This window comes from Schistocerca cancellata, chromosome 5, assembly GCF_023864275.1.
Source record: "Schistocerca cancellata isolate TAMUIC-IGC-003103 chromosome 5, iqSchCanc2.1, whole genome shotgun sequence".
In the NCBI taxonomy this organism is placed as follows: Eukaryota; Metazoa; Arthropoda; class Insecta; order Orthoptera; family Acrididae; genus Schistocerca; species Schistocerca cancellata.
The window spans coordinates 524,642,421-524,659,475 of record NC_064630.1 but is presented as its reverse complement, the minus strand read 5'-3'; the positions used below and the strand labels follow the sequence as shown (position 1 = coordinate 524,659,475).

The following is a 17,055-nucleotide window of genomic DNA, read 5'->3' as shown; positions in this document are numbered from 1 at the left end:
AAGGGGGTGGGAAGGGGAGGAAAAAGAGAAAGGTGGAGATGAAGGGATGGAGAAGGGAGGGAAACAAGGAGGGAGAGGAGGGGTTGAGAGAGAGAGAGAGAGAGAGAGAGAGAGAGAGAGAGAGAGAGAGAGAGAGAGAGAGAGGGGGGGGGGGATCTCTCTCTCTCTCTGTGTGTGTGTGTGTGTGTGTGTGTGTGTGTGTGTGTGTGTGTGTGTGTGTGTGTGTGTGTGTGTGTCGGAGGGGCGGGGGGAATTTTGGGCGACGGTAGTACACAGTCTGAACAGGGAAGGAGTTATGTGGACAGGAGAGAGAAGGGGAAAGATAAGGTGAGGCATTGGGAGACAGATTAATGGAGGTTTAGGCCAGACAGATTGCGAGAATGCAAAATACCCTGGAGTCACAATTCCCACCCTTGTAGCTCAGACAAATTAGTGTTGGAATGTAGTGTCCAAATGACTCGCATAGTGTAGCAGCTGTTGCCATCATTTGTGTTGTGGTGCCCAGCATGCCCACATGAATACTGCACAGTAATTGTAGCATAAGTGATATATAACATGACTGCTTTTATTTGTGGCTCTTGCTTTTATAGGGTAGGAAATGCCTGTGACTGAACTGTGATGGGCAGGTGTACGGGGCAGTTCTTTCACCTGCAGGGTGTATACGACCCGGGACAACTGGGAGATCCGGGAAAAACCCGGGAATTTTTTCATCCGGGAGAAAACTGGGAATTTTTTAGAATTCCAGGAAGTTTTCATTGTTTTTGTTTTCAGTTAAATTTTTGTAATTTTGACTTGCAAGAACCAATACTCTAACAAAGGATATTACTGTATACCACTATTTCAGAATAATACTGCAACAATAAAACATGCACGAGAGAAAAAACGAAAATAAAGGAAGTGCGCCATATACAGCAACAAAACACAGTGCTCATACAAGCGTCTGCCAACAGCAAAATGTGTCAAAGTCTTTAGGAAGATTATGCAATGTTCCGTAACAACAAATTGCCTTCGATGAGCATGACATCACAACTGTTTACATTAGATTCGTTTTAGCAGTTATGAGTAGGATCATGCGCGTGCACAGTTGAGTAGTACCTCCTCCCACTGGCTACAGAAATGTGGCTGTTGGCTGTGTAAGCAGGCGCAGCAAGCAGGTAGATGCTACCGGGAAAAATTTTACTGGCGTGCCCAAGCTGCCAGATTCTTGCATGCGCAGCAGGCCCAGTTCTGGGAGGGAGGGAGGCAAATTCATACTATTGAGGGGAAAAACCTTGTTTCACAAAGCGACTAGCATCCAGCGCACGCTAGTCTATCGATTATTCGTATGACTTGGAAATGCATACCTGTCGGTTTTTGAACATTTTTGAACACATTCTAAGTTGATTTCTGAATGAATCGTAAGTTGATTTGTGAAATCATACATAGTGTACATGATGTCTCTGTCAGCGGAATCCTCGTTGCATGTAGAAACAAACTTTCCTGCAGACAAAAAGGGCTATAAGAGCTGAGCGGGGTAAGGCCGAACGGACGAATGCCAAGCTCTGTCCGATTGTGTGGTTGGTTGGGTTTGCGAATGATGAGCATTGTTATAATTACTAGCTAAATCCGTAGATTCAGACTACAGGAGTGGAAATAAATGAGTAACAAGTAATAAAGATTACGTATTACCTTCTCGGTGTATCTAAGAAAATGAAATTTTGACGAAAATTTTTGGCCAGATTGCTATACTAGTAAGGGCCAGTTGTACAGTCCCCGGACCAAGCGAGGTGGCGCAGTGGCTAGCACACTGGACTCGCATTCGGGAGGATGACGGTTCAATCCCGCGCCCGGCCATCTTGATTTAGGTTTTCCATGATTTTCCTAAATCGCTTCAGGCAAATGCCGGGATGGTTCCTTTGAAAGGGCACAGCCAACTTCCTTCCCTAATCCGATGAGACCAATGACCTCGCTGTCTGGTCTCCTTCCCAAAAAACAACTACAACTACAGTCCCCGGCTAGCAGCCGCTTTAAATTCTAGTTTGGAAGAAGCACGGAAAACACGTTGTATGAACATGTAGCAACGCCTAACCAGAGAATAATCGAGGGATAGCTAAACCGGTGATTATGGCAGAGTTAGTGGAGTTAACCTGGGAATAAGCTTTGACATTGGCAGGAATATTTACAGAATTAGTGATAACAAGACTGTTTGTCAGAACGAGGAAGGAGAAGAAACGGGGACATCACACAAATTATGGAACAATATGACGATTCCAAGTTTGTATAAAAATTTCGTACTACTACTTTTCGATCTCATACTTGAGAAACTGGAGCGTATGAATGTAGTGTGAAACTATAACGTAAGGCTTTTTGCTTGTAGTAGGGCCTAATAGGCATTTGATATTTGTACATTGTAAACTATATTCTGTCGTTACAAAAAAGACCGTTTGTGCCAAAACAGTCTTGTTTATTTGGTGTGTATTACAATTGTTGCAGTATTAGAAAGACCTATTTTGTTTTATCTAGCAGAGAGTGACAAAATAGACGTAACCAGATCGGGAAACCACACCAGTCTGGGTCCTATTTGCATTATTAGCTTATTCAGTATTAGACAATGACATTTCGACTTTTCATGTAGCAAAACATTTGGCGAACTTTGATGAGGTAATAGATTCTTTCACAGAAAGGAAAGCACGCCATGTAAAGCTGTAGCAAGATTAGCGAGAAAAAAATCCAGGAACTAAGGGTTGAAGAAATGTGTATTGTCTTACTTGTGTCATGTCTACTGGGTTTATGTATCCTATATTTAATTTTATGTCACACAAAGCAGCAAGTTGTTAGCTTATAGGGAATAAAGAGTGCAAATTTTCTGAAGAGTTCTTAACAAGAAGAAGAAGAAGAAGAAGAAGAAGAAGAAGAAGAAGAAGACGGACAGGATGTCAAACCAGCCAATTGTAAGCAGGAGAGGCACCACAGGACAGTTTAATTTCCACTGTCCTGAATATGGTTTGATGACATCCATTACTAAATATACACGTTTCAATTCCACAGAGCGAAGTACGGTGACATGCGATAGAAGAATGCTGTGTGAGGAGGCGAGGCACTGCGCTTTGGCACACTTACGACCAAATAACATGTCGTACATTTCCTCGATCACACTTTTTATGCATCAGACTCTTCAGAAAGATGTGCGCTACAAAATGAACATATTTTTCAAAACTCGATTTTTTAAATTTTTTACGTCCTGTGTCAAACGCTCGAGGGAGTGGCGGGGTATTGCACTGGTTCGGAAATATTGTAGATCCGGAGCTGATGGGCAGAGCAGTCTGAGTTACAGTGGCGCAGTGGGTAGTCTCCTTGTGACCTGTGTTTACACTTAGTGATTTTTGCTGTTTCCTCTTCATTTTCTGCTCTCACGTCAAATGAAAACGAAACAGATTTCTGATTTCCACCTTTCTGATGGTCAAGCATTAATTGCCTTGCAGAACAATGAAGTTAGTTTCGTCGGTTTGCTAAAGAAATTTTCTTTTTAATTCCACACACTGTTCGCTACATTTCAGTTGCACATCTTCAACTTCTAGCAGGTATGGCATTATGCCATAATAAAGAACCCAACATGAGAGAACACAGTACTGGTACTCCAAGAAAATTTACAACCCGAAAACCACATTGAAAAGCTTAATATCAGGTCCTGGCCCACTTAACTGGAAATATGGACATATAAATGTGCACTTTAAATGTGCACATTTTAGTATGGGTCTCGAAATTCCGATGCTCTTGGAGTATCCTCTAATGTCTCGATTTTTCTATGACATAATGGACGATCTTTTCATGTTTTACACGTACGAACATATGGGCTCCCTGTGACATCGTAGCTGTGCAAGCGCGGTGACGCCTGTCATCTGGCGCTCTCTGGCATCTGCGGAGACAAACCTATTTCTAACAGGTCACGGGAAAATATTCCGAATAGCGATTTGAAAAGCTTTACCATCAAAGTACCATTCTGGCAGTTACACAGAGCTGTGTGCGATAATGTACGATGAATTTCTTAAATCACAGAGCATTTGACTCTCATTTAAAAATCAACTCTTTGATGATGACGAGCCATTTAGATGAATTTTAACTGACAGTATATTTTCTCTCGAAACTGTATAAAACCTTTGAATGATTATGGTTTTATACATGGGAGTAGAATTTTCCAGCGCTTTATAAAACTAAACACAGGGGACATTTAAGTCGTTATTAAAAATTTTACGATCACATTTGTGTGATATATCTTAAATTGTAATACGTGCATAAAAGACCAACATGGTATGTGAAAGCTTAGCTTCTCTTGCTGCGTGTTATTCTTACAGACGAATATTATATGTGAAAGCTTTGCGTTTTGTGAGGAAATGTTCAAATGTGTGTGAAATGAAGGGCCTGAGACTGCTCGGCTAATCCCGCGCGGCTTTGCGTTTCGTGTAGCAACACTATGTATATTGATTCAAACCATTAACTTTTTCTGTTTGTGTGTTCACGCTACTTAACAGTGATGCTGCTATTGGGTGACTACATGGCGTCTCCTAAGCTCTGAATACCCGCTGTCATCGGCTGTCGAGATCATGTGATGTGAGCTATGACTGGCTTACTAAAGCGCATCGCAATCTCAATGTCAATGCTTCGGAAAGTAACATGCGGTGTTCGGTGGAATTCGAATTTATACTTTCGTAATACGAAAATATGCAGCGTACATGTTGCTGCACATCAAAGATCTGTCAAAAAACGCGTTTTTTCCCCTGTGTTTAGTTTTATAAAGCGCTGGAAAATTCTACTCCCATGTATAAAACCATAATCATTCAAAGGTTTTATACAGTTTCGAGAGAAAATATACTGTCAGTTAACAGGAAAAAGTATGTTTGCACCTGGGAGAAAGTGTATTTTTAACTGGGAAATCCGGGAATTTTTTTTCCTTGTCCACGTATACACCCTGACCTGGTTCGACTGCAAGGGTAGGACCCATGGGGTGCAGGATTGGAACCAGGATTAGGTTGTGGGTGGACAGTGATAGTTTAGAAGTTGGAAAGGTGGTGGAACAGTACTTTGGTTGATAGGGTTCAGATTTTGTGAGGGTATCCTTCATGTCGGGGCATATTACTGGTATATTTCAACATTCGCTGCTTTCCACTGTATATGTGTTGTAACAAGTACTGAAAATGTAAGGAAGAGTCTTTTTGACATGGAATAGATGATAACTGTCAAAGTGGAGGTATTGTTGGTGGTTGGTGTGCTAGATATGAACAGACATAGTTGTGGAACCATCTGAGAGGTGGAGATTGACATCTAGGACAGTTGCTCATTGAGTTGAGAAAGAGCAGATGAAGTGGATTTGGGAGTAGATGTTGAGTTTATAGAAGAGAGAGCAAAGGTCATCCCTACCATAAATCCAGATCATGAAAATGTGATCAGTTAATCTGAACCAGACAAGAGGTTTTGGATGTTGACTGGATAGGAAAGATTCCTCCAGGTGGCAGGCAAATAGTCGGCAGAGGATTATGCCATGTGAGTACCTGTGGCAGTATCATGAATTTGTTTTTAGATTTGGCCTTTCAAGGTGAAATAATTGTGTGGATGCAGTTGGATAGTATGATTAGAAAGAAGTGGTGGGTTTATTACTAGGAACATGTTGGGAAAGACGGTTGTGGGCCAGGGGGGGGAGGGGGGTGTTGGTTTATATGGATGTCACACCCCCAGTAACCAACAAGGTGGTAACGGTACAGTAACAGTGAAAAGGCAGTGAAGGAAGTGAGCATGCAAGCCTGGGAGGTTATGGACAATAGTTTGAAGAGGGTGGTCAACAAAGGCAGAGGTTCATTAGGTGGGAGCATTGTACCTATCAACAATGGCAGGACCTGTAGAGTGACCTGTGGGGTTGAGTTTGTGGAGCTGGGGGAGTAGGTAATGGGTGATCATGGGGTTGGGGGGTTGCTGCTTTGAGGAGGGAGATGGATTCACGTGTTACCTTTTGGTTGAACCTAAAGTCTTTAAGAGCTGTTGAGGTCCTGTTAGACCTTTGGGATCATGGTTGTAACATTTGTATGTGTAGGTGTTGGAGGGTTGTCAGAGAGACTCAGCCACAATCACTATGATTATGACCACTGTGGGGAAGCCTTTGTCTCTGTGAAGGAACATAACTTCTGGATTGGTTTTCGGATTACGGATGGCTGTGTATTCCATAGGAGTAATGTTGGGCTAAACAGGGAGGGAGTTAGGAAAGGAAGGTGAGACCAAGTTAGAAGTGAGGATTTCGGTTGGAGGGAAATTGGAACTGTTTTAAATAAGGTTCTATGTGAGGTTTTGGTTGGCTGTTGTCAGTGGGGGGTGTGGTAAAGAACTGGTTTTATTTTATTTTATGTAGAGGACAAGTGAAGAGAAGTAGTATCTTCCTTACAGTCTCATCAACCATGACACCACCTCTACAGTGAGAAACAAGTGGTGTCAAAATATACCGATAACCTTAACAGAGCCTTTACTGACAGATTGTATCCTATCCAGCTCATCCATGAACATATCTTCTGTGCCATCTCCTCCTCTGAAACCACAAACCTGTTAACCAGCCACTGACCAGCTCACCCATTATCACCATGGCTTTGAAAGGCTCAACCATGTCATTCACCAGGGTTTTGACTATGTCTTGGTGTGTGAGATGAGGTGTATTCTACCCACATCATCCAAAGCAGTGTTCTGCCACTTCCCAACCTACAAAATATCCTTGTCCACCTCTAATCCTGTTTCCAGTCCTGCACCCCATAGGTCATTCCTTTATGGTTGACCAGATGCGTCTGTTCGTCTGTCCATCTGTCCATCTCTTCATCTCCATCTTCCTGTCCTTTCCTCTCCCTCCTCCCCCCCCCCCCCCCAATCCTTCTACCTCTTATATGCTCTACCCTCTGAGCACCTTTCGTCGTGTTGTGCAGCCAGTGAGTCATCTTCTGAAAGATCTGCCTCACACTATCCTGCTACTCCCTGCTCAACTTGGGTGTTTTTCCTACCACCTCCATCTGACAGGTAACTGCTCTGAATATATGTTAAATCAACAGTTAGTTTCACTGCAGCCATGGGTGTGTTTGTTTGGGTGCTTGTGTGGTTTACGCAAAAAATTGCTTCTGTTGCCTGTTTCCATGCATCACACATCAGTCAACAAGCGAGTTGTGGCCTTTCCTTAATTTTACATAATATTCCATCCAGGAGTTTCCATTGTTATATTAAAGGTATTCTGTTCTTTTATACTACATACATCTTCGCTACATTAAGAGAAATTCTTCATACCATGGATATGTAAGTTAGCTTGTTTCCTTGGTACATAATTTAGCTTATGTTTCCTGTCACAATCATCTATTTCATCTTTTACTCTGTTTCTGTATCTCGTTCCTCATGCAAAACCTCTTCAGGCTGTTCTTCAATACTCTTGTCTTGTATTAATTTTATTGTGTGCATTACTTTAATTTAAATGGCTACATAGGAACTTGGTGAGCCCCCCTCCCCCCAAGGGGTTTAGTATTCTTGTTGTTCTGGTTTATTCCCTATACATTTATTTATTGTGTAACTTTAAATTTTTAATTACATTACCACCACACTGTCAACGATGACATTTACTTCATGTTTGTAGCTCACTCCCAGTGGGAAAGACAACTGTCAGTGTGTGGTTTGCATATTGTAGCCTCTTTGACGATGATTGTCAGTTAAAATGTGACTGTGGTCTTGCAAGCCGATAAGCAAAAACGTGGTTAAGAGAATGTTAATTTACTGTGGAATGTGCTCAATAATGTGATTTCCATTTATAATTATGAAATTGTTCTACCAAGAAGCAGTGGAAGAATCAGTTGACATAAAATAGATTTTTTTATGATTATTGACTACCTCATTTCTTTCTGTGCCATACTAAAGCTGAGTTGATTGACAATGTAAATCATTTCTCCTTTTAGCAATACATTTATGAGTGTTGCAGTTGTTTTCAAACTATGATTGATTGTTGATAGTGAACTTCAAAAGGAGTAAGCGTACTGCGAGGCCGTTCTCATTATGTCCAATTGCTTAAAGCACTGCCAACAAGAGCTTCTAGAGTAGGTACCACATTTATTCTTATTACGTGCTTCTGTGCAACAGACACTGTTTTCCTCGGTGATGGTTACACTGGAATATGATGCCATAAGATGTAAGTGAATGAAAATCGAAAATGAAGACAACTTTTTGACATTTGTATCTCAAAAACCTGATATTATCTATGGCACAAAAGCTGCAGAGCACAGAAATATAGCATTTGTAACATGTGACCTACAATTCAGTTTCTTATCAGTAAAAACACCAAATAATTTATTGATTTCCTGTTGTGCAATCTTCCTAATGGTGTAGTCAGGCCATGGGCAGTACTGAATTACATGTGTTGTGGTTTATCTAAATTCAGTGACAATCCATTTGCAGAGAACAAATTATTGATTTTCAAGAATGTGTGATGTACATTTCTTAGTGTTGAAGTTCCTCTATTAGGGTTCATTGTAATAATTGTATTGTCATTGCTGAGAATTTGAGAATTAATTCTGCAAAAGAACAAGAGTTAATCCATTATTGATTCCTGCCACACACATGTAGTCGTGTTTACATCTGAATGAGAGTGTTAGTCGATACAGCTTGGGAGAAGTAATTGATCATGGTCAGTAAAACACCCACTGCCCACAGTGCAGAGTTTGTACACATCACTTGAAAACTTCACAATATTATTATTATTATCATTACTATTTCTTTCCTTTCTCAGACGTTATGTCTGGTTAAAAATGGAGAGCGACGCGGACCTTGATCAAGCGTGACTTCCTTTTAACTGTACGGTATATGTTAAATTGCATTTAGGAACTTTTGGGTAATTGAACATGTATCAATAATTACAGATTTCTGTAGTTGTATATATACGTTTGGATGTAGCTGTATTGCATTGATGTACTGGTGGATATTGTGTGGTATGACTCCTGTAGTTGATAGTATAATTGGTATAATGTCAACTTTATCCTGATGCCACATGTCCTTGACTTCCTCAGCCAGTTGGATGTATTTTTCAATTTTTCCTCTTGTTTTCTTCTGTATATTGGTTGTATTGGGTATGGATATTTTGATTGTGTTAATTTCTTCATTTTATTGGTGAGTATGATGTCAGGTTTGTTATGTGGTGGTGTTTTATCTGTTATAATGGTTCTGTTCCATAATTTGTATTCATCATTCTCCAGTACATTTTGTGGTGCATACTTTTATGTGGGAACGTGTTGTTTTATTTGTTTATGTTGTATGGCAAGTTGTTGATGAATTATTTTTGCTACATTGTCATGTCTTCTGGGGTATTCTGTATTTGCTAGTATTGTACATCTGCTTGTGATGTGATCTACTGTTTCTATTATTATTATTATTATTATTATTATTCAAGCAGTCATCATGATGAGTTGGACTATTCTTTCTGCAGTTCAAATTTAAAGGTCTCAAAAGATTAAAAAATGTCCTTGAGGTATGTTGGTCTGTGTTTGTAATCTCTTTATTAAAATCACTGTAAATGATGGCATTCATTTTTTGGCAATACTGTCACCCAAACATACTGAGGTGACATTATGAAAATGGAACATACCTACCTGCAACTTTTTCTTGTGTACAGAAAACATTATATTTTGTTACTGGGTAATCCTGAGTGAAAGATAAACAATGAAATGAGTGAAGATAACTACCCACCATAGAGTGGAAGTGATGCATAGTAACTAGGTATATAAACAAGTGAATCGCGTGTACAGCTTACAAACTTGCACCTTCATCTCAGCATGCAGCTATATTGACAAGCTGTGTCATTTAATTGGAGCCAAGGCTTCCACTGGGTGGAATAATTGAGGTCAACAAGAGAAAGGTGATGAGAGGACAAACGGGAAGGAGGGGCAAGGACTAGGAATGGGAGGGACTGCATTGGAAGTCAAAAGGAATACAGTCTCAGCGAAAGTAAACAACAGTGAGGCACAGATTCTTTAACACATTGGGTCCAGGGTGGATAGGTGGGTAGTGGAGACAGCATAGAATGAAGTGAGAATTTTGAATTTAGTGGTTGATACATTCTGTACGTCATGCCCTAGAACAAGATAGTTTTGTAGCTTTGTGTACAGGATAATGGAGTTCCCTGAACAGTAACAAGCAATGTGGTTTGAGTCCCCCTTAATTTCTACTGTTTTCATACTGCATTTTGAAAGTGAACTTTTTACAGTTTATTTATGTCATGTGACTGATCTCACTACAAATCAAAGTCTTTTGTACAACTTCAACAATGGGAATAAAAACTCGGTTAACAATTATGTCACACTAATAAAGCACAGTTCTTTCAGCTATGATTTCCTATGGTATTTTACTCTAAATAGATTATTATTATTATTATTAAACTGGGATTTCTCAAGGCACCAATTCATTATTTTTTTCTACACTGCCCAGAAGTCGTCAGCACTGTTTCATAACCATGCTGTTTGTTGCTATGCATTCTCCCTTTGCACTACATTTCAAAAGCTTCTATTCTCATTTTGTTTACTGTCCATATTTCACTCCCATATAAGACTACTGTCAAAACAAGTATTTCTACACAAGATTTTCTAACACTTAAAATTTCTCTTTTCCTGAAAATATTTTCTTGCTATTGTTAATCTGCTTTTTATAACTTTCTAACTTCTACCACATGTACTCCTTTCAGTGTTTCATTTCCCAGTCTAATTCCCTCAGCATAGACAGATTTAATTCAGCTAAGTCCACAATTGCTATAAATGTAGGTAAATGTAGATTTTCCTTTCCCTAAATTATCTTCTCTGAGAAGTCATAGGGTCAGTATTGCCTCTCATGTTCCTACATTTCTCCATAATCCAAACCGATCTTCCCAAGGTCAGCTTCTACCAGTTTTTCCATTCTTCTGTAAAGGATTTGTATTAGTATTTTGCGACTGTTACTTATTAAACTGTTAGTTTGGTAATTTTCACCTCTGTCAGCACCGTCTTTCTCTGGAATTGTGATTGTTATATTCTTCTTGAAGCCTGAGGGTATTTCACCTGTCTTGCACATCTTGCTCACCAGATGGAAGAGTTTTGTCATGGCTGGCTCTCCCAAGGCTATCAGTAGCTCTAAAGGAATGCTGTGTACTCCTTGGGCCTTTTATGACTTAAGTCTTTCAGTGCTTTGTCAGATTCTTCACAAAGTGTCTTATGTCCCTTCTCATCTTCCTCTATTTCCTCTTCCATTTCCGTAATATTGCCCTCAAGTACATCTCCCTTGTGTAGACCCTCTATATACTCATTACATCTTTCTGCTTTCCATTCTTTGCTTAGGACTGGTTTTCCATCCGAGCTCTTGATATTCGTATAGGTGGTTCTCTTTTCGTGAAAGGTCTCTCTAATTTTCATCTAGGCAGTGACTATTTTATGCCTAGCGATATATGCTTGTACATCCTTACATTTGTCCTCCAGCCATTCTTGCTTAGCCATTTTGACTTCCTGTTGATCTCATTTTTTAGACGTTTGTATTCCCTTTCACCAGCTTCATTTATTGCATTTTTATATTTTCTCCTTTCATCGATTAAATTCAATATATCTTGTGTTACCCAAGAATTTCTAATAGACCTCGTCATTTTGTGTACTTGGTCCTCTGCTGCCTTCACTATTTCATCTCTCAAAGCTACCCATTCTTCTTCTACTGTATTCCTTTTCCCTGTTCTTATCAATTGGTCCCTAATACTCTCTCTGAAATCTTCTACAAGCTCTGGTTCTTACAGTTTATCCAGGTTCCATCTTCTTAAATTCCTGCCCTGCAACTACTGAAAAGGCTGCTACCCCTCTGTAGGAACCACATGTTTGTCTGGCCTCTCAACAGATACCTCTCTGTTGCGGTTGCTCCTATGGTATGGCTACCTGTATCATTTGGGCACGCAAGCCTCCCCAACTATGGCAATCTCCATGGTTTGTGGACTGTTCAAGAATTCAGATTGTCCATTGTTTGACAATAAATATATACTTTTATCCAACACTGTTTCTACCAAAAAAGATTGAATTTCAGCTTAGATACAAAAAGCATTCCACTAAGTACTGTTTTGATAAATTTCATCCTGTTCCATGCATGTAGTTCCATAGTACTGTGCCCACTCATGTAAAGTAGTTTACTGTCATCCACAGCAACTTTCATAGAGGGTTGCACACTGTCAAGTTTTTCTAAACAATCGTCTTATTGCACTTATACTCACTAACAGCTGTATCCATTAACTGATAATCGTGTGGGTCAGCGCCTTGACTTCTACACATCAAGGAGCCTTTTTGCCTTCTTTGGACTTCAACAGTCTGCAGTCTGACTTGAAACAAACTATTTTTTTTTTCAATAACAGGAGCCTCTCATTTCTCTGTTCACTTTATTTTTACAGTCCTTTGCAAAATGACCCACTAACAGATAATTTTTTGTTTTTTTGCTGTGTACTTAGAGTGGCCGAAGCTACTTCTGGCTGATCAGACTGATTGTTTCGTGTTTCTCACTGGAGCAACTTGACGTTAACTCATTAAGTGTTTGTTTCTCAAATGGGACAGGCTCCCATGCTGAATGGAGATATTTGTGTATCTCTGGCAACAACAACAACACCTAGATTATCATTATTTTCTCTGAAAGTTGTTCACCTTTCTGCTTCTGTTTTCAACATTACTGTAACCACTTAGTTATCACTAAACTGGAGCGAGAAAAACTTTTGCTGAATTACGTGATTGCTCACTGTGGACTCTTCCTCATACGTGGTCTTCAGTTTAGTCCACAAACCAGCTGATGGACACGAAAGTAAGTGGGTGATTGGCATTACCTCTATACACATCATAATAAGTTCCTGTGATTTTGTATCCTTTTCCATCCATGTTTTTACATCAGCTTCTTTCTCCTTTAGAGGCTTAATAGCTGTGCTATTGGCAACATCTAGAAAGTCTTTTTCTCTAAATCTCAATTCCATTTGGAATGTCCACATCGCTCATTTGTTCACTCCAGATAACTTCAAACACTGATGCATAGACTGTTCCATCACATCATGCTGATAATGTTAAATTTGCTGTTGCATACAGTGCCACCAAAAACTCTGCCACTACCAGAAAAAGAGACTTGTGTACCTGGGCCCATAACCCTTACTCAGGTGCGGTAAATGGAGGTTGACTTTTTTTATTAGGTCTTTGAGTGTGTTGTTGTTGTCGCAGTATTATGTCATCCATAGCATTTTCATCTTTGTTCTCATTTATTTTCATAATATTATCACAGTGTTTCCTTCCTTCATATTACCCCTCTGTATATTCCTTCTGGCATTCAGCCTTGTCTTCTTTGGTTGGTACTGCCTTGTTATCACAGATCTTATATTCATACATCTGCTTGCGTTTTCCACAAACATTTTTTGTTTTAATTTCTTTAACCGGCATCTACATTTCCTGTAGTTATGCATGCTTCTGCAGCTTTGCTTTTCTTCTCTAACGATTCCTGCTTTGCCACCTTGTGTTTCCTCTAAATCTCATTTACTGTATTGTGCCTATTTCATTTGCTAGATTTATAAATTGTTAGATTTCCTACATTCATAAGTAAATGTGTTATCCCAAAGATTTCTGCTGGGTCGTGTCTGTCATCTTAGTTTTTCCTGCACTTTCACTATTTGATGTGTCGCTGCTAGTCATTCCTCTTCTATTATTTTCTTTTTCCTATTTCGGTCAATCATTGCTTAAATCTCTTTTTCTGAACTCTCAGTAATTTATACAGATCCCTTCTCCTTGATTTCCTCATAAATTTCTTCAGTTTCGGTTTGCATTTCATTGCCAATAAATTGTGATCAGCGTCTACATGTACAAGCATAGTCATAATTTGTTTCACTTCCTAATATGCCTGTAATAATATTTCCACCCTGCAACAGATATATTTTTTGACTGTCAATTTTTGAGCACTTTCTGCTCATAACTCTGTGATATCCATCGGCATTGTCTTCAAACTGCAGCATTCACCTGTGATCCATAGCAGCTGCTTCAGCTCAGCAGTTTGTGTAGCAATCATCTGCCTTTATGCAGTGTTGTTGCATGCACATTGTGCATGTGTTTACAAACTCTGCACTGTCAAACATTTCATGCCAGACACCAGAGGCACTGTGTTCTATATATGTGTTTTGGTTTTGTTTACTCTTTGATTTATGCCCTTTATGTTTTTGTTTCTTCTATGTCTAGTTTTTAGTGGATAGTTACAGGATAGCTTGAATATTCTGTTACTGGTATATTAATGTTCAGTCTTGGGTTGCATTGTCTGAAGCTGTTATATTTCTTCACCGTTTCTCCTGTTACCACATTCGGTAAAGTTTGTCACTGGTAGCGCAAGTGAATTTTTTGTGTAGTCCAGTTGTGCTGTGTTGAGACATGAGTGAATCATAGGTTGGCAAATTGCTCAGCTTGTACTGGCAGTTTAGTACAAATTACTGTACTGTTGTGCGATTTTCCACAGAAAAGTCTACTATAAACAGTTAATACTAAAACGTTTTCAGTATCATTAAGCCACAGTCATACAATACTTTTAAAAATGAGGAAACTGCCATTGGACTATGTATTATTATATTTATCTTTTGTACTATCCAGATTTTGGCCTTTATACCATTGTCAACTACAATGCTAAAAGGTGTTAGACCATTATTAAGACATATCTGTTAAGGCAGTCCAAAGGCTAACACATGTCTTTATGATGTAATGTTCAGCAAAGACATTAAATTAGCCCTACCAAAAACAAAAAAACGAACACCATCGAAACAGGCCTTGAAGTCCCTACAGTACCAACTGGCCACCATATCATCCTAAGCCCTTAGGCATTACCAAATGCGGATACGGAGGGACATTTGGTCAGCACACCACTCTTCCGGCTGTTATCAGTTTTTGTAACCAGTGCGGCTATTTCTCAGTCAACGAGCTCCTTAATTGCCCTCACAAGTGTGAGTGCATCCCACTTGTTACCAGCACTTGGCAGACCTGGACGGTGACCCATCCAAGTGCTAGCCAAGCCCGACAGTGCTCAACTTCGGTGATCTGATGGGAACTGGTGCTAACACAGGGGCAAGGCTGTTGGCATTGACTCCGTCACTGAATCATATTCAGCTGCAGATGGAACAATGCATAAAGTAGCAGTTTGTTCTTTAAAAGTTTTGATGACCTGAATGTGAAAATATCTGAATTAGGAATAAACTGCATCAGTTGTGGGCACTGTTTGAACCCATCACTTACCTAAGCTTGGTAAACCACTGTTGTGCAGTATATGTTATAGGTTGGCCAACAATACATCTCAGCACTGTTTGTAGCTTCACTTAAGCTTATTTTCGTGCTCCTTCGACTCCTCACCCAGCAGTGCCTCATCTGTGTGACAGCCATACTTTGCTTAACGGAAGGAGATACTCAGATCCATTGGAGATTGGCTGTATTGACATCTTCTTCCTACTATTAGTGTTGTTTATACTAGATAGAATTCCAGGAAATTTTGTCATACACTGAAATCCTGATGTGAGGTTGAATTACATGATTAGTTTCACTTGCTTTTCTGTCAAATTCATGACATATTCTCCATTATTCATTCATAGGGTGTGACATAGAGTTTAGAATAAAATTTTTTTTGACAGGAGGAAGGTAGTTGTATATGTAAGTAACAGTTGTTCTTACCTTTTATGTTACGTGCTGTCTCCCATACTTGCTGCTATGTCCCCAAGTCGCTGGATACCAGTGCAACAGGTGAAGAATTATGACGACGCAAGGTGGGAAGGCTGCCTGCGGATGGGACTCAGACCCGAAACAACAAGAGCAAGGCAATAGCAATCTAGGCTACAACAAAGTGCGAACAACTTTTGACACAACACTGTCAGCAGATCAAGTGAGAGCCACAATCCAGTTCGAGACCAAACAGGAAAACCAGTACCAAAGTAAAGTCGTCAGCAAGTAGTCAATAGTGCAGTGGAGATAGTAAAAAACACTATCAGATATTGTACATGAATGACTGACTGGCCGAGGTGCTGCAGTATTTATACCAGCTACTCGGGACACTATTGGTCGATGTATTCACATGGCAAGATGATGATACACTCACTAGGCAAATGCAGTGCTGTGATGACACTGCCCTCTATCGTCCATCAAGGTCCATTTGCTCTGGCTGGCATTCAACTTCTGTGCAGCCCGATTCCAGACCTGCCATCAGAGAAATAAGAAGAGTATTCATAGCAGTAATTACTACATAAACAGCTCTGTTCATGACCATTTATGTGGACTGTACTTAACATTTACCACGAAGGAATAAACTAATGCAACTGAGCTTTTTGTACGAAGGAATAAAGTTGTATAACAGATTACATAAGGAGAGAAAGAGATTAATAAAAAAAATTATTTAAAAGGGCAATTAAAAAGTACTGGTTAAACTATACATTCCATACAGCATAGGCTTTTATTAGATAACACATTTTTACCAAACTCCTACTCTGTAACAGAAGTAAATAACAATAAAACACTTCTGTCATTTAACAACACACTTTCACACTGCAACCCCCCTGAAAATGAGATACCAAATATCTGCAATGGATAATACTAACAATCTTTGTGTGCTCAGCATCTCACTCATTATTGAGGGATGCTGACTCACTTTTTCAGGCAGACTAATGGAAACCATACATCATTGCTATGCTCCTGATCTGAGCTGATATTGTATGTGTAATGCATTCAGTAATTGGTGTTGAAAAAAATGAATTGTATAATGGTAGATTTTTACATTATGGAGAAATGTGTTTAGTTGAGTAATGATGTTGAGAAATGAATGTACACTATATCACTAGCTGTTTACATTATGTATTAGCTTCTTTGCAACAACTTGTAAACAAAACATTGTATGGCAGCAGTAAACTGAGTGCTGTTTGAAGCAAGCTTTGTATTTGGTAGGATGGCGAATGTTAGCTGCATCTGGCTGTCCTGATTTAAATTTCCTTAATTTCCCTAAATTATTTTAAATGGGGGGATGGTTTCTGGTATAAGATCCAACTAG

At 39.5% G+C, this 17,055-nt stretch overlaps 1 protein-coding gene across 1 annotated transcript in view; it reads left to right on the top strand.

The window, feature by feature from the left end:
• LOC126187489 (copine-8-like) overlaps window positions 1-17,055 on the top strand; it is a 160,262-nt gene that overhangs the window by 22,471 nt on the left and 120,736 nt on the right. The gene's annotated exons all lie outside the window — the stretch shown is intronic.